The sequence below is a fragment of the Pomacea canaliculata genome, linkage group LG12, assembly GCF_003073045.1.
Source record: "Pomacea canaliculata isolate SZHN2017 linkage group LG12, ASM307304v1, whole genome shotgun sequence".
NCBI lineage: Eukaryota > Metazoa > Mollusca > Gastropoda > Architaenioglossa > Ampullariidae > Pomacea > Pomacea canaliculata.
The window spans coordinates 3900174-3925841 of record NC_037601.1 but is presented as its reverse complement, the minus strand read 5'-3'; the positions used below and the strand labels follow the sequence as shown (position 1 = coordinate 3925841).

The following is a 25668-nucleotide window of genomic DNA, read 5'->3' as shown; positions in this document are numbered from 1 at the left end:
GGCTTTAGTTATAAAGTGAGGGTAAGTCCTTTCCCCAGGACAAGAGGAGGACCTCAAGAAAAGTATCTTGTTACAAAGTGGTGTTCACATCCCGTTTATACTACTTCATATTTCTCGAGCCCAGTCGTTATAGGCGCGTCCTCTTCCATCGAAAATGATTTTAAAAATATAAAAGCAAACCTCTCAAAAATATAAAATCCATTTTGTATGTACATATTTTTATAAAACCGAGCCGCTAACAACGAGAAATTAAAAATTGGAGATCAAGAAAATTAGGGTAATATTTCACCGTGAGTGTCACTCACTAGCAGCAGCTTTTTACAAGAATGGATGGCGGGAAGACGCGGCGAGGGAAGAAAAAGGTTTATGAGATGTTTTTATATCCTGCAGCCAGAAAAAAATGGAATCTTAGAACTAAGACTGAACCAAACATTCGCTAAAATTGTAAAGCTTTATGGGGTTAGTAAAAGCAAGTGTGGTGTGCAAAGAAACTTCGAAATTGAAATATTTCTATGGAACAAAGAAAGAAACAAAATAATAACAACAAACACACCATACTATGATTGATGTTTGAAACAACAGTTCATAGAAGCAGCATCCTTTCTTCACAAAGAGAAAGCCACCCGTATGTACCCGTCCGTAACACCCAGTCATTAAACTCGCGTTTAGTAAGAACCACCTCGATCCAAAGAAAACAAACAAAAGTCACAACAAAAGAAGAAAGTTACAGAAGTGCGGGCATGCAGAAAGGAACACCGAGCTTTGCAATCAACCTGCAATTGTAGGATTGAGACCAGCTTTCATATTGTATCCTCAGAGTTCTGAGGGTCTGACAATATGAAAGTAAGGCAATCGTTTATTGAATCCTGCCTTGTAGTTGGTCCTTGGAGCTGGGGACTGAGTGAGGACTGATCTCGACATTTTCTTTTTTTTTTTTTTTTTGTTTTGCTCCGTTTCTCTCTCTCTCTCTTTACATCAAAAGATTTATTATTATTATTATTATTATTATTATTATTATTATTATTATTATTATTATTATTATTATCTTTAAAAATAGCTTCTGTCAAGCTGATAGAGTCTACTAACTGCGGAAGGTTAGCAGAAGGGATTTTCAGAAGTCGAATCATCTTAATGAACAGATGTAGAGGTTCAGAGGGTCTAGACTTCCGATGTCCCTTCGCTGCTCCCCCACAATCCCCTTTCACAGAATAAAATAACGAGCTTGGCTCTCACACCAAAGTAGATAAACAGTTTTGACACAAGTATACTTTAGAACAGGAACCCCGGTGTCTTTATTGAATTTCTCAAAAACCGTTGGTCCTTTTTTGGCAGCTTGAATTAAAGGCGTTTACTAGTGGTACACAGGAGTTTTTAGAGCTTGACATGCCTTTGCTTTAGGTTTGTATAAAAGGCTTTTTCTCAACCGTCAGCTTTTAAAAAAATCCGCCAGCAGGTGGCGAGGGGGCAATGTGATTGATGTGTAGTGCGGCTCTAAGTGTGTATTGTTTATCAAGTCGGTCGCCGGGAGTTGTTAGCAGTGCAACGGCTTGTAGTTCTGAATGCGTTGGTGTAAAGTCTGTTGACAAGCCTCTACCCTGGTGCCATTGTCACTAAGCCAAAGGTAATCTTACCTCTGGGGCCGTGTTCATGAAGCGAGGCTAAGTCAAGTGCCAGCGTCTGGTCTCCATGGTGATAAAGTGGTCTTGAGAAACCGAGAAAGTTGCTTTACCCCTGAGATTGTAGTTATAAAACTGTGGCAAAGATTCCCTGGTGTAAAGGAACATAAATCATTGCCATCGGAGTCTCTACACTGCAGTGTAGCTATGGAGACTTTACGCTTGTGATTTTCCTAAGTTGCTGACGTGTAACGACTTACCTTCGCTTCGTGAATGCGACCCCTGAACTACCGATCGGAAGCGTTGTGGGGTCATGTAAGTGAAACAGGTTGAGATCTTAGGGGTCAGTTAATAATCTTAAAGTCCACATCTTGCGTACGATCCACAGTTGTGACTACACAGGCCTTGCTAGACCTGCAGGACTGGACTCCCAAACCCCGGAGATACAGTAGTACCTCTACTTTGTGACTACTGCCCCTGGAGAACTAATATGAATAACTTTTAAATCATAGAACATTGGGTTTGATGCTTCTATCTTTTCAGAGCAACATAAAAAGACTTTTTTGAGACCAAACTACAGAAAATATCAGATTTCATGTCTCCGATATATTCCTTTCATGATAAATTATTTTTCACGGAATTCGATAAACAGTTGTCAAAAGTTTCAGCTCGCCTTTCATAAGGGAGCTTAGACATTCGTCTTTTGTGTCAACTTTAAGAAAATCGACATTTTGAGACAGAAGAAGCTTCAATAACAACTAATCCGGACCGGTGATACATGATAATAATAAGAATTTATTTATTAGCCATGTGACATTGCATTCGGAATAGGACTTGATGATGGACGAGACAGAACAAAAAAGAGAGACTAATCAGGCCTACCTTCCTAGCTTGCTCTCTCTTCCACACTCCCTTTCTATCACAGACAGACAGACAGACAGACAGACAAGCAGACAGGCAGGCAGGCAGGCAGGCAGACAGACAGACAGACAGACAGACAGACAGACAGACAGACAGACAGACAGACAGACTGACAAAGATACAGTCCACAGAGACTAGACATAACCTACATATTCATTCAACCAAAACATTTGCGACCAGCCACAAACGATGCATGGTCGCCCACGGGAATTGAACCTGACCCTCACAAACTGCAAAATGAAACATTCAACGAGTATTGGCTGTGACACGAGCATATTGAATGTGAACATGCTTTCAACTTGTTCCTGCCTCTAATGTAATATTCAGGTCCAGCTCCAACTTTCGCGAGTTTCGTTTCTTTTTTCATCCTTCACTTCCAGTTGGTGTTCAAAAATGCAGAAAACCTGCGAAACCATGCCTGACTGCCTTCGATTCGCATGAAGGCTCGTGCATTGTTCAAAACAGAATTGTTAGCACGCAAATAGCATCCATAAATACTCGGAACATTCAGACTGTAAGATATTGATAACTCTCTTCAATAAAGCATCGCCTTTTAATTTCCTGAAACTTCTTGCGAGGTGGGAGGCAGCGGAAAGATTATTACACACCTGACAAAACTAATTACATGGCTGTCATGATACAAATAGCATGAAAAGATGTATAAAATGAAGCTTTGAAGGGTAGATTACAGGACGGTAAGGAAGAAAAGACACGATAGAATAATGCTTCAAGTGGGTAATGGGATTTTAATGGAAAAGGTTTAGAAAAATGACACGGCAGGCACCGTACAAGAAATATCCATTTACCTTCATTCTTTACGAACATTCGAATGATTATTTAGTCTTTCAAAAGTAATGGTATTTTTACTTATTAAATCTGGAAAAGGCTTTGTAAAAAAGAAAATGAAGATGATGGTGATGCCGCTGGCATACGAGAATTAGGAGTTGATGCCACAAGAGATAAAAAAGATGGATTTTGGGAAACTTTTCCTTTTCTGCTCTATTCACACAATTGTCTGCAGAGAATTGATTTTTTTTCTAAATCAGCCTAGAGCTGTTTCGATGATTTTTTTTTTTTTTTGTCTGACCGCATGTACATAGGTTGACGATAATGAAGCCACCTACTTGTGTGGTCTGAATAGAGGAAGTTAAAAAGAAGGAAAGGGTATTATGTAGATTTTATGTACACCCATATATAAAATATATTGTGTTCGTATATTATGTATGTTTTTTACCTTGCTGGATATATGTTAAAAAAAATTATTTACTAGACATTCCACGGAGTTGGTTTTGATTTGAAGCTTCACGTGACTGAGCTTGTCACAGGCTCGTCGTTTTGAAATGTTAAATATTGAAAAACAAAATATAGTACAAAGAAATTTATGTTTCACATAATGTTTAAGATAAAATAAGGCCATCTGAGCTGTTTGTTAATCACATGTCCCGCTAGGTTTATATTATTTGCAGCAACCTTATTTATTATCCTCTGTGAGTGTTTCACTTTAAATTCCAGGCTATATTTACATTAAAGTACCCTGGGTATTCTGGGTGTACTTTAGCAGTTATAGTGCTTCACATAGACAGCCACAGATAAAAATGTCAAATAAAAAAAAATCGGCTTCTCCATTTTCTTCTCCTAGACCCATGATGATTTATGACCAACTCGCCATTCAGTTCAGCAGCAAGAATCTCGACATCAAAGACAGAGGAGAGAATGAGTGAAAGAGAAGCTGAAGTCATCTTCTACAAATTCAATGAGGTTACAGCTGGATGCTCTTTCTTAAGCTGATAGCAGAAATTGAGCTTCGGTGTAAATGTGGCTACAATTTATGGCAAACAAAGTGCTTGCCTTAGCACAAACTGTTTAGATAAACTGAAAAAATCCGATTTTGGAAACTATTGATACCTTGATATCCAACACTAATGTTACAGGCGTCTTGTACATTCCTTACTTTTATTTATGTTTGTATACTTTTTATTGGCTATAGCAACACTGTTCGTGGAATGTCGCTAACTAAATCATGTGGCGTTTAATTGCCAATTCATTGGTGAAAATTTATATAAATTGTTCAAAGGTCTTCTAAAATATTTCTTTGTCTGTGTGTGTGTGTGGTCAAGCGAGTTCAATTTTGAAAACAATAGTGACTCGAAATGCAAGCTAGCAGGTTTTTTTCAGAATAATAATAATTTTTTTATTATTCATATTTATATCAAACTTTTATCCAGTATCCTCCGGACTCAAATGCTTTACTTACAGGGGCGCGCACATGTTTAGGGTATGAAACAATTGCACCTCCAGTAACAAAGACAGAAACACAGACAGAAAGGAAGATTCAATGTGCCCCACAAAAAATAAATATTCACAGACCCAACCATAATCACAGACTTGGGAACGTGTCCCTGTGGTGTACTCAACTCAGGTCAAAGGTGAACAGAGGCAGAACAAAGGCAGTTCATGGCCCTGAAATTGCATGAAATCTTCAATAAAAGTTCTGCTCCGAAAGTGTCTGAAAAGTTATTATGACATTATTATGGAGGCTCAAATGGAATGGTTAGGGTTAGGATATGGAAGCTCAACCTTCTCCATAAATGTACATCCCCCTATTCTGTTGTTTCCCCGTCCATTGTGATGGAGCACGTGACTTTCCTGTTCCCTGGCGACGGGGAAGGCGAGGGACATTGAGCCTGGAAAATATTTGTCCTGCCATTCGGCTTTGGTTTTGCCCCTCAGTTTTATGATCTCGACATTCAAAAATTAAGAAAGTTTGATACGAATGAAATACGTGCTTATTTTTATCCTTTGGGATTTCCTTCTCAATTTGCGGTTGTTTTTTAAAAATTTCTTTATTCAGGTGACCATTCTTCTGGATCTTGCCAATCAAAGAAGAGTCTTTCAAACATCTGACTTTTTAATTACTTTGACTGTGCATCGTGGATCAAATTATATAATGATACCATGGACATAGCTGACAGGATACAGAAAAAAGGATAAATTATAAAGGCTATTGAGATAAAGATCAGGGGAACTCGGGAAACAGAATGCAAGGTTCATGGTTCAGGGTTCATAATGTAGGATAAAGGGCTCTCCTGTTCCTCTTGAGATACTCCACGAATGCTCAACTGTCAGAGCTTTTCTCTCAGATCCCTAGGGATGCCTGAAAGCGCTCAAGGGCCACAAATGCACGCGGCAAAGCTCAAGCGAATGAAAAATTCATGTCGTCCATCTTGAATGTTTTCTACTTCAGCTCATATGAAATTTTAAGTCCTGGAGCATTCAGAGATTTTCAGTTGCATTGACAAGCAGAATGGAAGCTGAGAAAGAAGTGTTCAAGGAACAGCGGCGATTGTTGAACGGCCAATGAAAAAAGAGATGAGGGGATGACGAGCAGTCAGAGAGCCCATAGGAAGGGAGTGTAGACCAAAAATACCCGGATCTTGCCTGCTCAATGCTCCGAATCTGACGCCGTGCGCGGTAACATGGATCGTCTTCTCGCTGATAACGAGCTTTGGGCGAGACCGGAAGGCCGGTGAGAAGTCGGAAAGGTCAGTTAGCGTTTGAAGTGCCGAGACCGACTGATGAGGTTCTTGTGCTGCTCACTGTAGTGTGTAGAGTCTGACTTGCGGGCTTATTCGTTTTCGTATTTTTTTTCCCCTTTTATCTTGGCAAGATAGGGAGGAGACAAACAATACATCCTGGCCACGCAGTCGCCTCCTTCCATGTCCTTTTGCGTCTGAAACACCGCACGCGCGCTCACAACTCCCCCAACACTCATCCCCCGTGTTGTCTTCTTTTCGTCCTGCAACTTTTCTCGTCACACACCATCCCTCGCTCGTCCGTTACTACCCTTCGTAACCTCGCTTGTTTTCTTGTCACAGACATGTTCTCGTACAACCTCCAACACCCACACGTGCATGAACTAAAGCATGCTCCCTCTTACACCCAAGCCGTTCGCGCATGCGCACAGCAGCTAGATCAACGTCAATATTTGCATCAGGCTCATTCACCTTCCTCCATTCAATGTCTCGTAAGACCAGGAACAGAGAAAGATAAAAGGAGTCCCGTCAAAGAACTATATTTTTCATTTACTGCCTCAAAGCTGCTACATTTGTCTCAGAGTGCACTCGGGTTCACCTACCCGCTTACTCTCTTCCTCCCTTTTGATTTGAGTCGGACTTATACATCTTGATGGCTTTGTGTAATTGGTTTGTTTGTTTGTTTTTTTTATTTTCTATAAACTGACCGGTTAAAGTTTCGGGAACTTTGCAGTAAACTGGACAACCAGTCCATCCGTACAGTGGATGACTAGTCCATCAGGACGGTGGATGACTAGTCCATGAGTAAAGTGGATGACCAATCCATCCGTACAGTGGATGACTAGTCCATCAGGAAACTGTAGGTGGATTTTGCGCAGTAGTGCCTGATGTTTTCCAGACCCCGGATGTGAATAAGCGATGGAGGAGGAGAGGACCAGGAGAGTTGCGGGCCCTGCGTTCAGAGAAGTAGGAGGAGATGGGGAGAGGCATCGAGCAGCGTCACCTGGTGGTAGAAGGTCGTCGTCGAGGCTTTGAAGACAGGATGAGCCACTTACATGTAATTGCGTCTTTCAGTCATTAATTTTAAGACTCTCTACCCTAGCTAACCTCGCAGCTCTGTGTAAAACGCATTTTTATCTTATTTATTGTTTAAAAATTATTCTTTCTTCCTCCTCATTTCCCTTGGATTGAACCTCGCCTCTCCTGAGAAACCACCAGCTTAGGTGTCATTCCCTTTTGCTCTGTTGTTTCTCTGGTGTTTCTCTCGTGATACTCCATGTTTCCCTCCTTGATGTTCATTTTATTTTTATCATTTATTCGCTCTTCATTCGAATTCGTGTTCGGACGATAAACTACAGACTAGGAAGACTACTACACTTCTAGTTTATCTTTTAAAACTTTAAAAATGAATTTAAAATATTTTGTAGAGAAAAATCTTCTTTTCTCTGTTTCTTCTTCCTGGCAAGAACCACATCGATGCCACTAAAAGAAAATTGTGTTGCCGTGTATTTTCTCAGTGCAAACAGATTTGTTTTCGGTGCGCGTGCAGGGAGATGCTAACCGTGTTTGACAGACGGACGCAATTTTCCTCTCGTTCTTATCACTTCACAAAGGCACCAGAAAGTTTATTTCAGACTGAGTTATGGAATGTTGAAGGGTTTGATAAATGAAAGCACGGGTAGCCATTTGGGAGAGGTGGGTAGGAGAATCCATAGAAAGCTGTGTAGCTTGTAGCTATATAACACAACAAAGAGAAAAGTTCTTCATTATTCTGTTGCAAAGTTCACTCTTGGCAACAAAAAAATCCTGCTTTAAGTACGAAAATTTTAATGTGTTTTGGCTACATAAAGAACTACGTCCATCACTACCGTCAGACATTAATATTAACTTAAAAGTTTTTCTTGTTTTCTCTCTTTCGTTCATATTTGTATTTCTTTATTTCTTTTTATTTCTCCTTTCGTTTTTTCTTTTCTTTTTTTTATTTTGTTTGTTTTTTTTCTTTGCCTTTTTTGTTTGCTTCTTTTTCCCTTTTTTCTTTTTTCTATTCCCTTTTTGTTTGTTTCTTTTTTCCTTTTTCTTTTTTTTTGTGTGTTTGTTTCAGTGAGCTACTCTGCGCTTTTGATTGACTTTTCCAGTCAATATAATTTTTCTCCGTTCCACCATTCGCTCCTTCTAACTTTTTAAATGTCTTTGGGAAGTTAACAGATTATGTCTCGCGTCTGGTCTTGTCCAGTTGCTAATAGTCTCCGACTCACCCAACCGTCCAGCAGACCGTGTTTGTCCATCATTACCTCCCCCTGACCGTCAATAGAAAATCGTTTCTGCCAGCGACTGCAGCGCTTGTTGGTTACGAAAGTAGCTCGGTTAGTGGCGAGTGGTTGGCAGACAGACTCCATTGACACCCATCTATCTGCCAGTCCCGGGCTGTCTTCAACCTTTTGTCAGGCAAGGGCTGTGTTTATGATGCCAGCGCCATCTTTTCTTTCTGGCAAAGGCGTCGATGAAAACAAGTAGTTAGCGGACGAGAAGGACGCCTCACTGCAGTCGTCCAAAGACTTTTCCGGAGATTGATTGCATGTCAACAGTCCCCACCACCTCCCAGATGAAGGGCCTTTCTGTCGTCTCGTCTGCTGGGCTTCGGGACTTGGCATGCGTGGCGATCAGACGGTGCGAGTTGCGAGCCCTTGGCCCCATCATCACCACTTTGCGGACTGGAATTGGCTAACCTCCTTAACCCTCCTTCCCCTTCAATCGTTTCTCCCTCCCAATTATCTTTCAATAACTTTCCTACCACTTCTCGTCTGAACTCCTACCTATGGTTAGGAACCCATCATTAATATTAATGTAACCCTAGTCTCTCGGTACACTTCTTCTGCGCTTCTCGAGAAAAATAAGTTTGGCTTCTAGATATTTATACACACACAGTATTTCCAGTTCCACATCTTGAGCAACTTATCGAGTCAACTTATTATTTTGGATGCTGATAAGTCCCTGGATGTGATTGTTCTAAATTTCTGTGTTTTAAAAATGTTGTTGCATAACATATGTCCTCCATGACATAATAACCAGCATGCATGTTGATCCCTTATCGGCGTATTATTCCATATCTAGTTTTTTTTCCCTTCAAAATACTCCTGGAATTCTTCTTGAAACATTAAATGTTATACTTACTACAAAGTTTTAACTCAAGCAAACATGTTTTTATCTATTATATATCTTTTGTTACACATCAATACGGTAAAACACAAAATCCCTTTTGTTTCCCATTATAGTTCAACTGTTTCTTTTAGACCTAAATATTCACTTGTTTACACATTAATGTTTCTTTCCTGAAAAAATATTTCCTTGCTTGAAACCATTTGTCACCCACTACAGTTTCGAACCTCTGTGTACATGTTCTATCAGTTTCTACAAACATCTTTCACTAAAGTCCATTTGCCAATCCTAATTTTTTTCTATCTCACACCAGAACTTTATTTTCTCCTCATTTACTTTCAAACAGTTGGAGGTACCTGCTTTACAAAAAACATGGACGGGAGGAAAATGTGGTTCTGGCTTCAGTGTGAAGTGTTAGAGTATAAATAATACAAACAAGCAGAAGCTCGATGTTGCCCGAAATACTTGTTTGTTGAAAAGTACAAACACTGTGTAGAGAGGTTTGCGGCCACTGAGCTATGAACGCAGCTGCAACTGCTTGATAATGAAAGTAGCGGATGTGAGTGTGTGGTCTGTGGAGTTACGGGTCCTGCTGCTTGCTTCCTCTCTAATCTCTCTATTGTAGGCGGCGCCAGCGTCTGTGTGGAGGATGTTGTAGGACAGAAGGCCAATACCGCTTAGCGACCTGTGTGCCGGGAGTATGAATATTCCTCGTATGTATAAGTTAGTGTGCGTGTGTGTATGTGTGTTTGTGTATGCTTGATTTTTAATCATTGACCAAACATAGAGTACTCTCTGAAAAAAAAAAAAACTAGATTAAAAGACACCCTACTTTTGTTGCAAATGTCGCCAGTATCAAGATCATGAAAAAAAAAGTCCAAACCAAATTGAAGCAAAATTCAGACGAAAAATTAACCTCTGGGTAAAAGGTAACCTGCTAAAAAGTGCATAAGTTTGCTTCTAAAATAGAGATAACAGAAAAGTTCGGGCAAATTGTAGCTGAAATGAAGATATATGCAGCTACAATCTGGGTCTCATGATAAAATGCATTTTAAAAACAAAACTGCGAAGCTAGATTGCAGATGAAATAGTAACATACAGTAAAAACATTGCAGGATAATTGCAGGAGTCAGCATGCAAGGAACACCTTGCTGAGTTTCTAAGGAGCAGGAATGTGATAAGGTTGGCAGATAACAAACATATATTCTTTACATATTCCTTAATGACTTTTGTCCACATTCAGAGCCAAGTTTTTTGTGTGAAGAGCAGTCCTTGTAGAAAGTGTAGGATTTCCTTTCTAACAATGTATTTTCTGTTTTCTTTTTTTTCACTTGGCTGGAGTCCATTCTTTTTTCTTTCTTTTTTTCTTTTTTTCTTTTTTTTTGGTAACCTACATTTCTTTCTTGCAAAACAATCTTTTTCTAAAGTTGTCCTCAGATAAGCCAGACTGGAAGGATGCTAATTGCCGACCTGATGTTTGTAAAACAACATTATTTGAGAATAAACTAGTTTCTAATCTTACAGGTGCGTGGGTAGCTTCATGGATGTTAGCACCTGCTGCAGGGTGGACCTGCTATATAAACTCATGGACTGATCATGAATGACTAGCCTTATATACCCACACTCCAACATCTCTCAATCAGAGCCTTAAGAACAACAATTGTAACTTTCTAAACACTTTCAGCAATGAGATAAAAAAGATACAAGTGAGACAGCCCCATCATCTAAATCACATCAAAGAGCAAGCACATTGTGCCCTAAAGCTTTTCGCTGGCAATAAGATGATTGAAAAAAATTATAATCCAGTAAATTGTGAATAAAATTCAGTCTTCACTTGCCTGATGGAGTCTTCCTGTTCTTTGTTCGCAACAAGCAATCTGTGGATTTCGTCCGTCAACAGCAATGACGGATTTGCTCAGTTTGTTCTCAAATTCAATTCCAGGATGTGATTGAACCTTTTTTTTTTTTCTTTTTTTGTTTTTTTTTTTTTTTTTGAGTCGACTGAACTGTTACTACCTCCTCTTTGGCTGTGATGATAGGCGAGGGATGCTCGGAACCTCGGGTTTGTTTTGGTGTTGGGAGTAAAGCCTGAAGTGAAATGTCTGGTCACGTGTGTACCACAGCAATGGTTACTTGCTCTGCCTACAACATATCCATCAAGATGCCTGAGTGCTTGCTGGGGCTCTACAGATTACAAAAACAACATCCCATCGTACCCAACTATTTTCTGATTAATGACCAATTTGTAAAGCTTAAGAAACCTCTCTCGTGACACTCACCCGTTCTCTCTCTCCCTCTCTACATTTTCCCCATAAAAAAATACTTAATTATTATTGATATGACCTAAAAAATAAACAACAAACAAAATGTCCACTTTTGTCTGAGAATACAGAAACTATTTAAGGATCTTGAGTGAAGCTTAACAACTTTGTTCACAAGCTAAAAACTGTTTTTTTTTTTTTATCATAAACTCACTGCAACAGAACACGAACGACCTCCTCACGTTTCTGATAAGAATTCTATTTTTCCTTCGCCTGTATCGTGTCATTGAATGCTTTTACAGAAAACTTTGAAACCGATTACAGAAAATATTGCTTTCAGCTCACTTGTAGTGAGAATGAGAAAGAAAATTTTGGGGGAAACGGTTGTACTTGGAGACGGGGGCTACTCGGATTTTAGTTTTTATTTTATTTTATTATTTTATTATTATTTTATTTATTTATTTATTTTATTTTTTTTTTGCATCAAACTATATAAACTCTGAACTTTGGTGAGATCGGACGAGAGTTTATGAGTCTCAAAGGTCATTATTTGAATATATTTTCTATACTCTCTCTCTCCCCCCTCTCCCTCTCTCCCCCCTCTCCTTTCTGGATTTTGTCTTAATTTTTTATGGAAGAGGCTAATTATCTCTCTGTGGCAGATACATGTATCCAAATCACATCAAGTAGTCAGATGCAGTTCTCTTACAACCTTATTTACATGTCTTCTTGGCTGTGTTTATTTTCACACTTTCTTCGCACTGACTCAGTGGATATCATTTCCCCATTTTCTGTCTTTTTTTTCTTACTTTCTAAGCAGACTTTGCACTTGCTTGGATTGTTCAGGAGCTGCTGGAGGCGATTCCTTGTGCATGTTACAAGTAACACAAGAGTGCTTGCCTGCACTGGTTGACCCTTGTAACGGATGATTTGTGTAGAGGCGGAGGCAAGATGGTGGAGAGTCGGGGTCACGGTGAGGTCAGAACAAGAAGCATTTACCGAGGAACTATGTGTCACTACAATCTCATGCTTCTCAAAAATCGAAAATTTACTTTTTTGACAATATATTCAATTCCATTTCTTGCCCGTTTGAACCTCTTCATTTGTTGCCTAACATCGTGTAATCCATTTATGCTTCTGATAGTGAATTTGCATATCTGTGGCGATTATCTCTTTTCAACATTTATTCCTTGTGGATATTGTCTATCTTCATTCCTATTATACTTTCAATACCAGTGTATGCTAGAGATACAAACTGTAAATTTTTGTTTTCTAGGGGACTCTATATAAACAGTAGTCAAAAGTTTCAACGAAGAAGCTTGTATATCAATGACTTTTGTGTAACCATGATCATTCGTAAGAAATCATTTACCTCCGCAGGAAGAAATATTTGCTCCTGAAGAAAGCAAAACTTTGCTCCCCACACTTCTATCCCGCGAATCATAAACTTTATCCCCCATACCATAAAGAACTTTATTCCTGAGAAACAAACTTGAAGAAAAAAATACAATAACTCAAAAAAGCAAACCTTTTCCGCAAGAAAACTTTGCCATGGAGACATAAACTTTGGCTTGGTGGAATCGTTTCAATAAATTTGTCGTAGAAAAATAATTTTACCATAGAAGAACACATTTTATAAAAAATAAAATTTGCTATAAATATAAATTATTGGCCAATAAAAAAATACATTTTGCGGAAGATGAATTAACATTTGTACCTAGTAGCGGCATTTCAGGAATGTTCCTTGTCTGCAGGATCATTACTGATGTCATCTTAGTGAGCTGAACCCGACTGCACCCTGTTGTACTGTGGGTGCGTGCGTCAGCGGCCAGCTTCATCTTCATCTTTCTGTTGGACCTGACCCCAGCCGGGGGCAAGCCGCTGGCAGCAGATACACAAACCTAATGAGTTTCAGTAGGTCGGTGCCCATCCATCTTGTACCGACCCTGGAGTCACCAGCCTCATTCCCTCACCTCGCCTTGTCTCGTTCACTTCGGCCCTCCACTCGTAACTTGCCGGGGCCAACTCGTCCCTCAGGAGCATTATACATCGCTGGTCCTTAGTGAGACTTGTCGGTCACGTGACGGGTAATGGCTGGTGTGCGCATGCTCATGCCCCTTCTCATCCAGAGTTCCTGACAAAAAGCTTATAAAACTTTTGATTGCTTACGTGTTATCCACTGAGGATTAGCTCTCCCCTTGCGTGCTCGAGACATATCTGATTTCCATTGTCGTAAATAAGGGGACCCTCCTGTTGAAAGGGTTGTTCAGGCAATATGACTGGTACCTCACTGTAATAAGGACTCCAGACCCTCATTTATTCTATATTTTAGCTACCTTGAAGGAACCAGACTCATGCATCAAGTTTTTGTTTGTGTTCTAACATCCCTGAAGTTCCTGCTCCTGATTCCAAATAAAATGTTAACGACCCCTTATCAACCACTTGAACACAGAACTGGGTTGCTTCGAGATCTGCTTGAAGATGTGGCTGGAAAACTTTCTCCTCCGACCCCTCACTGAGCTTACAAGATTTATAAGGGGAGGTAAAAATGGGGAGACAACTACCTTCCACATGCAAAGCCCTAGATACTGACATTAACTGCCCCTGGCTGTGTCATTCTGAGCCCTGGTCAAGCCATCTGCCTAGTATCGCTAATTAGAAAAAAAATCTGATTGCTTGTGTTCAAAGAATTCACTTTTTATTGGATTGTTGTCGATGAAAGAATATATTTTATAACCCGGATGACTTGGTGGACTGTCTTGCCAGGGGTTAGTTAATTTTTTTTTACTTATCGCAGTAAACAGAGGATCTGTTCGAGCATCTTTGTTGAAAGCAGACCTTTAAAAAGTAAAAACATTACACAATCTGATCCCAAATAAAAGACAGCAAAAAAGATTTTAGTGACACCATTTCTCTGGACCGAGTTTAGTTATGACCTCACCTGCTGTTACAGTTCCCATCATTAAAGTCGTGCCCAGCAGTCAATTCATCTGAACCTCGGCTTCATTCATCACGAGGCGGATGCTGGATGAAGACGTTTGCTTGCCGTCGATAACAGCAATTAGTGGTCAGAATGTTGCACCTCCTCCTTGCTGAGCTCGCCAATGGTCGGATCATCTCGTCCTCGTATGCCAGGCTCTCAGGTAGGTAGATGCCCGCAGGCGCTGCTCAACTCTCTAATTAAGTTCTAAGAACGAGTTCTTGATCGGTTCAAAAAGTCTTCAAACGGTGGCTACAAGATGACTGGGGGAGAAGAGGTGAAGGAAGGGACGGGTGAATCACGATCGAACGAGAAAAACCGAACAACCGGAAATTGCGCAGCTCTCAAGGTCTTCGTTTGGTGCAGCAGGGTCAAAGGTTGCAGAACTGTAACGGAGAAAACCTCTGTAACACCTAACGATGGTCGCTAACGAGGAGGAATCCTTGTCTGCAAGAGGAGACGATGGCCGCACTTTCTTGCTTCCTCTCCGGTTGTAGTCGCGGTGGTAGTCGTGGCTTGTAGAGTCCACGAAGTTTTTCCGTTTAAATTACAGGGAGATAACTCGGGCCCAACTAAGGGAGGCTACCCAACACCGGGTCCGTTGGCGAAGTGTTGTTGTGGCCCTACGCTTCTTGAGAAGCCACAAGAAATAAACAAAAATAAAGTTTGTGGAGAAATAAAGGAGTGGATGGATCTGTTTTTTGATGAATCAGTAAATAAATAAACATTGGTGAAGATATCTTTTTAGTTGTTAGTAAGAGAAAAGAATGAATGAATAAAAGGATGGATCGATAGATACAAGGAGGTGTGTGTGTTCCTTCAGCTTTTCAACGAGTAATCTGAAGCGAGTGACGGAGAAAGAACCATGAAATGAAAAAGAAAAATATAGTAAACGAATCATGCTGTTGGTCTCTGGATGAAAAACATTTGTTTTCCAGGGAGAAAGACTTCGGGGATATGATTACAGTTTATATCAAGTGGGTCTTATCAATTTTCAGCTTTTATAAAATGGAATCCTGGGACTACTTTGTTGGAGGATTGGTTCGAATTCGTCTTCACCTCTAGGTGGTAGTCGTTTGAGCTTAAAATAATTGTCTTGATTGGAAGAATGGGTCGGTTTCCCAGAATTCCTTGCTTACTTTAACAAAGACGAGGGGGGGAAGGTCTCTTGGAGACTGTGGGCAGTTTGCATCTTCCGGCGCCAGTCGACTCGATCACAGACACCTTAATTACGTTTCGGCCATTCTAGAAAAGTCTGCCCGGGTGTTTAGGACAGCCAGACTCGCCGACGATTCGAGAACGACTCAGACAGAAAAGAGATCGCTAATCCGACGAGAAAAATCCAGCCGAGATAAGCCGGGAGTATTGGGTGAAAATGTTGAGTGAATTTTTGTGTTCCCGTACACTGCAATGTCGGTGGAGGGCCGAGAGCTGAGAGAGGGTCTGGGGTTGGGGTTGCCAGCCAAAACTAACACTACTCTGTTGTCTTTTCCTCTCGACTTTGCCAGACAACTCTTAGTCTACCTTCCCATGAAATCACTAAATAAAACTCCAGTTTTTTCTCTTTAGATTGTGAGGAGTGTTCTCTTAATTTGGAAAGTGGGAGAGACTGGGAGAGAGTAATACTAAAGTGTGAGAGAGTACATCCATGATGTCCAGGTCATGTGCGAGGTGCACAACTTTCTCCGGCAACAAAACTGTACAAAGTTGTGTCTGCTCCCTCACCGAGGTACTGCCTCTCTTCTGTCTCACTGATAATTTCAACACGATCCTTCCCCGCAGTTTCAAAGGATTAGTCATCGCTCTTTTCCTCAAGAAGACCGCAGTGGGTCATTATGAGACTACTGACCCGTCGCCTTGGCATTAGTAGTGATGAAGGTTCTGGAAAGAGTGGTTCTCAGACATCTTTCCTGCACCACCAGAGGCAAGCTGGACTCTCTCCAATTTGCCTATCAGACTAGTCGCTCGGACGATGTTGTTCAGTTCATCATCATCTTGAATCCCTGGCTCCCTCTCACCCCTTCTCTTTGCAGATTGCAGCTCCACCGTGAGCACCATCAGTCTATAGATACTCTGTGGTAAGCTCTCGGCTTTTGGTCTTTCCCAGTCAGTCTATTTCTGGATCCTTGACTTCCTCTTACTCCGAACCACAGAATTAGAGTCAATAATCGCCTCCCAATATACTGGAGCTCAGTACAGGGCCACCTCAAGGTTGTGTCCTCTCTTGTGTTCCTTTTGACTCATCTAACCAATTGCATCTCGTCTGACGAATCCATTCGGATAGTGAAGTTGATACATCATCAACAGCAGGAAGTGTCAACAACAATAAGTGTCGTACCACCAGAAGGTGGTCACCTGGTGACCTGGTGCAGTGAAAATATGATACAACTAACCTGTGTAAAACAAAGAGGTGGTAGTTGACCTCAAGAAAAAATCCCTGTGGAACTCTTAATTATCAACGGGAGGCCATAGAGCTGGTTGACGATTTCAGGTTCCTATGATCTACCATCTCGACTGACCTCAGCTGGACAGCAATGTGATATTTATATCAACAAGCTTTACTAACTACTTACTTTTGTCACCAGCTAAAAACAAAAGAACATCAGTCTTATCAGAGACATTCTGGTCCAGTTTCACCTGGAGGGGATCCAGAGTGTACTGACATTTACAGTCACCGTCTGGAACTGCAGCACCACCCTGTTTCGACTCGACCGGGTGGTTTGTGCAGCTAGCAAAACTATTGTCTATGACCTACCCTCTGTAAGTACAATCTATGCCCACAACATGTTGTACAGTGCGGGTAAGATTGGGGCTGACGAGTCACACCCAGCCAATGGCTTATTTTGTTCATTGGCCTCTGGAGTCAGGTACAGACATGTCCAGGTAGAACATTTCCCCGAGAAGTGTGTGTGTCATTGGTATTTGTAAGTAAGTGTCGGTCGTTATTAAAATATTAATCCTCGTGCAATACCACTAGGCAAAAAAATCTACTTCTATTACTACTCCTATCTTTTCAAACTTACTACACGGCGGCTTGTGGGCTTCAAGCACAGCCAACCAAGACTATCCATTACTTTCAGATGAACGAAAGCACAGAGCACAGAATAATCAGTAAAAAAGAAAAAAACACAAAATCTGATCATTTGTGTAACATAAGCCAGCTATGATACGAGAGCTCTAAAATTAAATATCAGAGTACAAAACTCCTCCATAATCGTGTCTTCTATTGAACTAATAATTGAAGAGGAATTGAATTCGGTGGAAAATTTATAGCGAAGTAAGAAGCCGTATCGGAATATCAATCAATTAATGAAAAGAACTCGAGCTCACTGTCGTTGAAAGTTTTTCTTACATTGCGAAGCATGTTGACGTCATCAGCGTTTTTTAGATCGTTAGTGATCGATATGTCCAGGTGACTTGTGTCAGCTGCAGTTGCAGTTTTTGCATGTAATTCCACAAAGTATTTGATTTTCTCCAACTCGCTATTTTTCCGTTAAGGTTTAGGATTGACTGAACAAGTCTTGTGACAACAGATGGTCAAGTATGTCTCGGTTGAGTTTCAAAATCGATGCATCGCGACAAACAATCACATTTACCTGAACTAGCCTCAGAATTAATTTGCATAAACTTGGTGTCAGCAGTTCTGTACCACACCACAGTAGATAGTATGTGGAAGCCTTGATGTCCATCAGAAAGTTGAACATGAATGACGACAGAACTGAAGTCTTCTTGTCAATAAACTGAAATATGCGCCATCTATTAATTTTAGTTATGGAGACTTCCTGTCCCCAAACCGTTACGAATCTTGGTGTTGTCATCGGATTGTCACTATCTCATGAATCGCATATCGTTGCAGTCTTCAGGTCGATCTTCTCCTCAAGGCTCAAAGGATCAGCCGCACAGTCTTCTCAGCTTCTGACCTGACTTCTCCACAAGCTTCTCTGACTTATTGTCTCTCGCATTGACTACAAGATCGTCACCGTTGTCATCACGGCCTTGTCCCACCATCCCTGTCTGAGCTACTCACCCCTTTCCACCACATTTGTTCTCTTTTGGTCTGATTGTGATCCACACATCAAAGGAGAGACAGTGGACAGCAAAGAACCCCCCTAAAAATTTAGAATTATGTTTTAACATGTAAACATTACAAGGACGTGATTTTACGTGATTTCGCAGACAGGACCACCAGCTACGTTCAAACTTGACAGTCGTAAGTTTAACGGAATACAAACAGTTTTTAGTTAATACTAATAGGAACTTGCCATGCAATGACATCTCTTGGTGGCTCATGCAAGGCTCAGTGGTGTGAATTTTAACATTCCGTGACCTACATCGTGCACAGGACAACGATGACGACGATTAATACCCGACGTTCAGAAATGAGCAAATAAACAAATCATTAAAACATGATGTTAAAGGATTTTGGCGAGGATACACGGTGCACTTCAAAACCAAACAACACATTCCGAGACTGCGCAAGAAAGAAGTCCATGACAGGCCCGAGGAAATGGCGCGTAGGGGGGAAGAGGAGGGTGACGGATCGGGTGTCGAGAATAATAAAAACCCAATATTTTGACTGCCGCTGAGCTCAGACACCCGTTATTACATCTCAAGTTTGTTTTCCTCGAATTGGTTACATTCTGCAAAGAGTGCAAGCCAGCATCCGGCACACAACTACTGAACTATGGTCAACGGGCGTGCAACAAGGCATGCACGCTGAGCCTCAGACAAAACAATGTGTGTGTGTGTGTGCAGACAGGCTTGTGTGCTTTGCGTGTGTGTGGGTGTGTGGGTGTGTTTGTGTGTGGGTGTGTGTGGGTGTGTTGGGATTTATGGGTGTGTGGGTTTCCGTTTCCAGCAATGTTAAGAGATCGAGTCGATGCGCGCAAAAGAGAATATGGTATTACACGCAAACATGTGCGTGCGTGTGTGTGTGTGTGTGTGCGTATATTAAGGCGTTCAATAACTGTTTGAATGTGTATTGTCTGTGTGTGTGTGTGTCTGTGTGTGTGTGTGTGTGTCCACGCGCTTGCGTATTGAAATCATGAATGAGTCAGACTTCGCAAACATAAATTCTTTCCGGATGAGTGAATCCTAATCAATGTGTCGTTCGTGCGCATGCAGGACGTCATAACTTCTGACCACGTGATTTATGTCGCTGCGATGCTCGGAGAAAGGTCACATCAGCCCCCGAGATTGCGGGAGGGGGCTTAGCGTCCATCAGCCATTACATAAGGAGTGCGGGCTAATGTGCTGAGTGCTAAAAGCCATGTTGCCAAATATTGCAAAATCATAGCCTTTGATGTGGCGGTAATGTCTGCCACTTGAATATTGGTGGAATAATCATTATTATAACAGCGATGGCACCTGAAGTGATGGATGTTGTGTGGTGATGATGATGATGATGATGATGATGATGAGGATGAGGAGGAGGAGGAGGAGGAGGAGGATTAAAGTCACGAATATTTTATTCGTCTTTCATGATTTGTGTGTTCCAGTATTTGGTATACTGTGCATATGTCAAAAACAGTTCCAGGAATTCAAGACCAAGTCTCTCAGAAAGTCCTAGGAATTGTCGACCTGGCATACAAGACCAAAAGAGTGTATGTGGAGAACCATGGCCTCCCTTAAGGGCCACCAAGCGCCTTTCTTGACAACAGGGACAGAGAAGTTTGTTTGCTTTGGATTCGGCACAAGACTCTAGAACTTCCGTTGGGTACAGTAGAGACAGGAGGACACAGTGGGACAGAGAAAAAAAATCTGCAAATATAATAAAATGGACTTGACTAAACCACAGTTTTCTTGCTTTTACTTTTTTAACCGCCAAGGATAGAACGAAGGGCGAACCTTCTCAACGTCTAACCTAACGACCAGAATTGACAGATGGTCGTCAGCTGGTACCAAAGGATGTATGAATAAACAAATTATCTGGTGAAGACAGATGCACGAACATTTGTCTGTCTACACGTAGAGTTTAGTAAACATGTTTTGGGCAACTGCGAAATTCCGACTTTCGAGTTACGGAAGCCTGCTTGGGTCATAAATACTTGTCCATGTCCATCACAAGCATCCGGTACTCGTGGATGGTCACAAGTAAATGTTTGTAGATATAGTATGGACACAGTCACAAAATCCGATGTTTTCTACTGTCTACACCTGTCCTCCATTCCATCAGTCCCTCTCTACATAGTGAGAAGCTCTGCTATTTCCTGCTAAATAAATCATCTACACAGGAATGATGAACGGGAACAGTGAAGAGTTTCTCACGGTTCGGCTTTGGTTTCTCTGAAAAAAACTTAATTTTATCGTTGACTTCAGTTGATGATTACTTGCCATCTGACGGCCAGTTCAGATTTCTCAGTTGTCAAGGTATATTTCTCTCTCTCACACACACATCTCATAATCACCGACAGATGATATATCAGTAGAACAGCTGTTTGGAAACATGAACAGGCGCGAAATTGTTCATTCCTTGCTAAACCTATTCATTCAGGTATCAGATGATGTGCATCGAATGTCAACTTATTCACACACCATTAGTCATCACCATCCCTTTCGCTGCATTGACTCTGACTTCTTCACGAAAATGTTTTTATTTTGATATTTGGAAACTCCTCGGTGACAAGAGAATTATCTACTCTTTCTAACTTTATACTGTCCCTCCGTGTGACTAGAATCATCTAGTCTTTCTCACTTTCTAACATTCTTTGAAGATTAGGAGCAGGTAATGAATGCGGAATTTTATGTCTTGAACAAAACCTGAAAGAAATATATCGAGTATTTTAAAGTTCACCTACCTTTATCATATAACGAAGATGTTTATGTCCCTTGTCTCTGTGGTCTTTTCCAGACTGTTCGTTCTTTTCGCTTGGTATAAAGTTTTAATTTCAGTTTACAAACACAATACTGACTTCAGTCGAGGGTCGTCACAGGGTGTCACGAGGTCACGTGGCCAAAGTAACAGTGACACTGGGAACTGTCATCAATGTGTTCCTTGGTTTTCCAGTGTTCCTTCAGCTGAAGTTCTTGGCCTTGTGATGTCTCCGCGTGTCTCGGGTACGAATGGTCAATGTTTTTGGATTGTTGACTGTCATGGTGTTGATGAACAAACATTCAAACGGCAAAAATAATGCCTGTAGAGTAGTGTGCCCATGATATGTAGGAGATACAACATTTACCTTTGACCGGATGGACCAATTTAAACCACGGAAAACCTTGGCTTGTGCAGGGTATCGTCCCTCAGTTCACCCCGTGACTTGAACAAATCATCGTTGGTAAATGAAACTGATTTGTGTAGAACCTTCCACCAATCTTCAGAAAACATGTTAGAGTCCCGGTCTCCAAACACAAAAGAAAGTCATCATGTCAAATTATATAATTATTTACCAAAGAGAAATAAATATTCACTCACAAACTTGTCCTGTTGGCAGTTTTTCAGGGTGGTACCGGGTGGCCGCACACCCCAGTTCCTCTCCTCACACACAACACCTACACCTTCATCTTGATTTGTTTCCAATCTTCCACCTTTGGTGGGATACTCACTTCTGACATGAGTAAAAGAAAGTAGACCCCTCCGCACTTCATTTGCCGCTGCGCAGCGCGTGAGGAGGTCCACACGTGGACTACAGGTGGGGAGGGCGAGCAGAACGCACGCGCGTTGGCGAGGGTGATTGCGCGTGCAGGCTGAGCGTGCACGGTGATATGACGTCACGGACCAGACCCACCAGCCGCCCGGGCGACGTTTCCGCCACGTCAGGCGTTGAGCAACGCGGCAAGCGGCGCGGTGAGCGGTGCGGCACGCCTTGCCGCTTGCGCAACACACGGGGAAGGGAGGGGACTGGTGGGAGCGGTCCAGGATGTGTGAATGAACAAGAATGGTTCAAACAGTTCAGATTATTGCGGATTTATGGCGGGGAGGGGTGGGATCGCTGGAAACTTATATAAATAATCTCCCTTTCTTCATCACATGCTGGAAACAGAATAGAGCGAGAAGAGGTGGCCGGAGAGAGAACTGTTGAAAGTATCGGTGGAGGGAGAGTCAAAAGGTACTTGAATTCTGAAAATGAACAGATACCGGTCCTCTTTTTCTATCAAATGTTAGGAGCGTGTGTTTTATTGATAGCCACAACAAGTACAGCAGCGTCGACATTTCGCCCAGGCAAGCATCTGGGTATCCATGGCAATCTCGAGATGAAACAAGTTTCAACATTTTCACGCCGAGAGTACTCCATAAACCATCTAAAATAGAAACCCTTCTATAATAGCTTCAGTGCTGTTCTCTTCGTGTAGACTCTTCATCTAACTTTTTGTTTTGGAGTTGGGGTGGGTGGGTAGTGGTTGTTGTCGGCTGAAGGAGGAAGACAGTTCCAGAAGCCTGCTGAGGACCCCTCCCGTGGACACGTCTGCTCAACCCTTCCGAGAAGATGGCTTTGGTGTGCGGAACTGTCCGCCCTGCATTGTCCTCCTGCACAAGTCTGCAATCGTTGGCGAAGAATAAAACTTCGGGCCCTTGATCCAATTTCCGTGGTCAGGGACGACATTTCCGAGGGCGATGTGCTCCGTATTGATCTCCCTGACCATTCAAGCCTCGCACAAAATAAACCCGCAAAGATTTGTTTGCAAAAAGGTTTCAAAACAGGAATATAATTGTCCTTCACACGCTTTCATATCAAATTGTAAAAACTTTCATCTGAAGAATCCCTTGCCCGGATATGGTGCGAGTTTACTTGTTTTCAGAGAATAATCGCCGTTAACTTAACAACCTTCGAAAAAAAAAAAACCAGAGTTTGCCTTAAATGCTTTTTCTCTGCTTCTAGGAAGTCCTACAATTTTTATAATTATTTCTAAGTGAATACGTCACCTTTGAACTGATCTAACCCATCAGACAAATTAATGCGTTATTAACAAACTTCTGACATTATAGACCGCTGATGTAAACAAAGGTGGACTGTGAGTTATGATGGTCTTTGTGAAGGGATTGTCAACAATGGCAATCTGTGAACAGGAGTAGATGATGACTAGCTATGAACACAGACTGTGGTAATGACAAACTGTAAATAGTTCTGTGGATATTGGCGGTCTGTGAACATGGTTTGTTGAGACTGGCGGGCTATGAACACAGACTGTGGCAATGACAAACTGTCAACACAGGCTGTGTATGATGGAGAAGAAGATGCTGTGAACAGAAACGGTCGGCAAAGTTCTGTGTTTCCAGTCGAGGGCCTTGTGTTGACTGCCGCCAGTCGCTCGAGGACTAGTCGATTGGAGAGGATCAAGGTTTGTCGGACCATAGCACCAGCTCACAAATGATTTCCGCTTGACTAGAGCATGATGGGAGCCAGGGATGGGGTGGGGCAGGTAACCAACTGTGAATGTTTATTGGCATGCCAGCGGGGGACCTGTTTGTAGCATAATTAGAACAGGCACGACATCGTTCATGCTTTGCTCCACTGGCTAGGATAATTTCTGCTGGAGGACAACAACCTATCAACAACAACAACCTGTGCAGGTGTGTAGCAGGTGTTTCCACAAACAATACCAACACTAATAAAATTGGTGTTTATTATTGCGACTCGACAGCTTTTGACATTATAGAGGTGGCAGGATATGTGGCATTACCTTGATTGCTTACCACAAATCAAAGATAAGCGATCTTTAGGAAAGGGATGGTCACTTAATTGATGGCTGGGTTGTCTGTGCCTGACTTTAATATTTTAGTGTTTTTCACACATTTCTGTGTTGTTGTTGTTGTCAGCAGGAAAAGCACTACTGTCATGCGCTGAAGGCTGACCCAAACTGCAATAATTTTATTTGATGATCGTCTTAAGTTTATTTTAAAATAATAATTCTGTACTCAATGTGTAATGTTCATGATATAAGTCTACAAACTTCGGCATTCTTGTCTGCCACCTCGACTCGAATTAGTGGACTGTGTCACGATGTTACTTGTAGACCAGATGGTGTAGAAACTGTCGATATCTTATGTCTGGTGTTTGATCTTTGTTTAAGGTTTTTACGAGCGATCGCAGCTCGTGGCTGGTTGTAACAGCTCGTGCTGTACATCTGACTCTGCTGTAGGAAGATGTCGTCGTTGTACTGAAAATACCAGCCTTGCCTATACTGTAGAGAACATTCCGCACCCTGTGTCCTGGTCTGTTTTCTTTCACCGAGGATGGAATCTTTCCACTTAGAATTCAGCTCATGCAGACGAGGTTATTTTTAGAAACACCGCCATGTCGTCACTTCCTTATTTCTCGACAAATCCAATTGTGATTAAAAGAAAAACATTAATATAATAGTTTTTCTGCCTCCTCGTCAGATATATCACCGGATATGTTTTTGTGATACTTTATGCTCTATTTTCAGTAATGTTTGCTGAGCGCTCGGGTGAGCCTTTAATGTCGCTGGCAGAATTCCGCGGATGTAGTTGGGAATCTTGATGGATCTGACCGTGAAGGCTCAGTGTTCAGAGCCACAGAAACAGCGGATAGGAGGGGGACTCAGCTGCTCCAGCCACTGTTCATGAACAGTGTTACGCCTGACTGCTCTACAGTAGTTATCAGCAGGAGTTATAAACACAGACGACTGAGCTTTTGTCAAGCGAAATCAAATTAATATGCATTTGCAATTAATGACACATTCTCTGACATACATCGAAAAAAAAGACAAGTTAATGACAAGTCTTTGCTCTGGTTTTTGAAGTTCGGAAAATTTTTATTCGCGATCACGTGATCCGAACCTTAGTTGTAATGTTGTTGTCGGCATTCTCATTTTAGGGGAAAACAAACAATTGAGTACTGTTCTGTCCGGAGTGAAATTTGTTTATTAATACGCCATGAAGACCACTTCACACCACAAGCTACTCATCTTGTTGCCATGCTTCAGGTGGTGCATTTGTGTGTGTGCGCGCTTGTGTCTGTCTGTCTGTGTTTATCCTACCAAACTGATCTGAATCAATGAACTTAAAAATCTGGGAAGTTTTTAAAATGCAGCAAGTGTAAAAACTTGTAATAAGTTCAAGGCAAGGAACCTTGAGGTACCTGACAACAAGGGGCGCGTGTAGGTGAAGGCGCGTGCATCGCCTTCCAGGGATTTTCTTTGCGACTTTTTTCGATGTCAGCGCTCGTCAACTGAAGCTTGCATCAATAATGACGAGGGAATTGCATCCATTTCGCGATCGTCTGCGATCGTGAGTGATCAAT

General features: G+C 41.6%; 1 protein-coding gene across 2 annotated transcripts in view; it reads right to left on the bottom strand.

The window, feature by feature from the left end:
- The window catches only part of LOC112553148, a 58544-nt gene extending 35377 nt beyond the window's left edge, over nt 1-23167 (bottom strand). Inside the window, exon 1 of one of the 2 annotated variants that reach the window (XM_025220172.1) lies at nt 21265-23167. The gene's annotated coding sequence lies outside the window, so the exon portion shown is untranslated. The remainder of the gene's footprint in view (nt 1-21264) is intronic. The other variant, XM_025220174.1, reaches the window with a different exon arrangement.
- Nucleotides 23168-25668: the final 2501 nt, after the last annotated feature.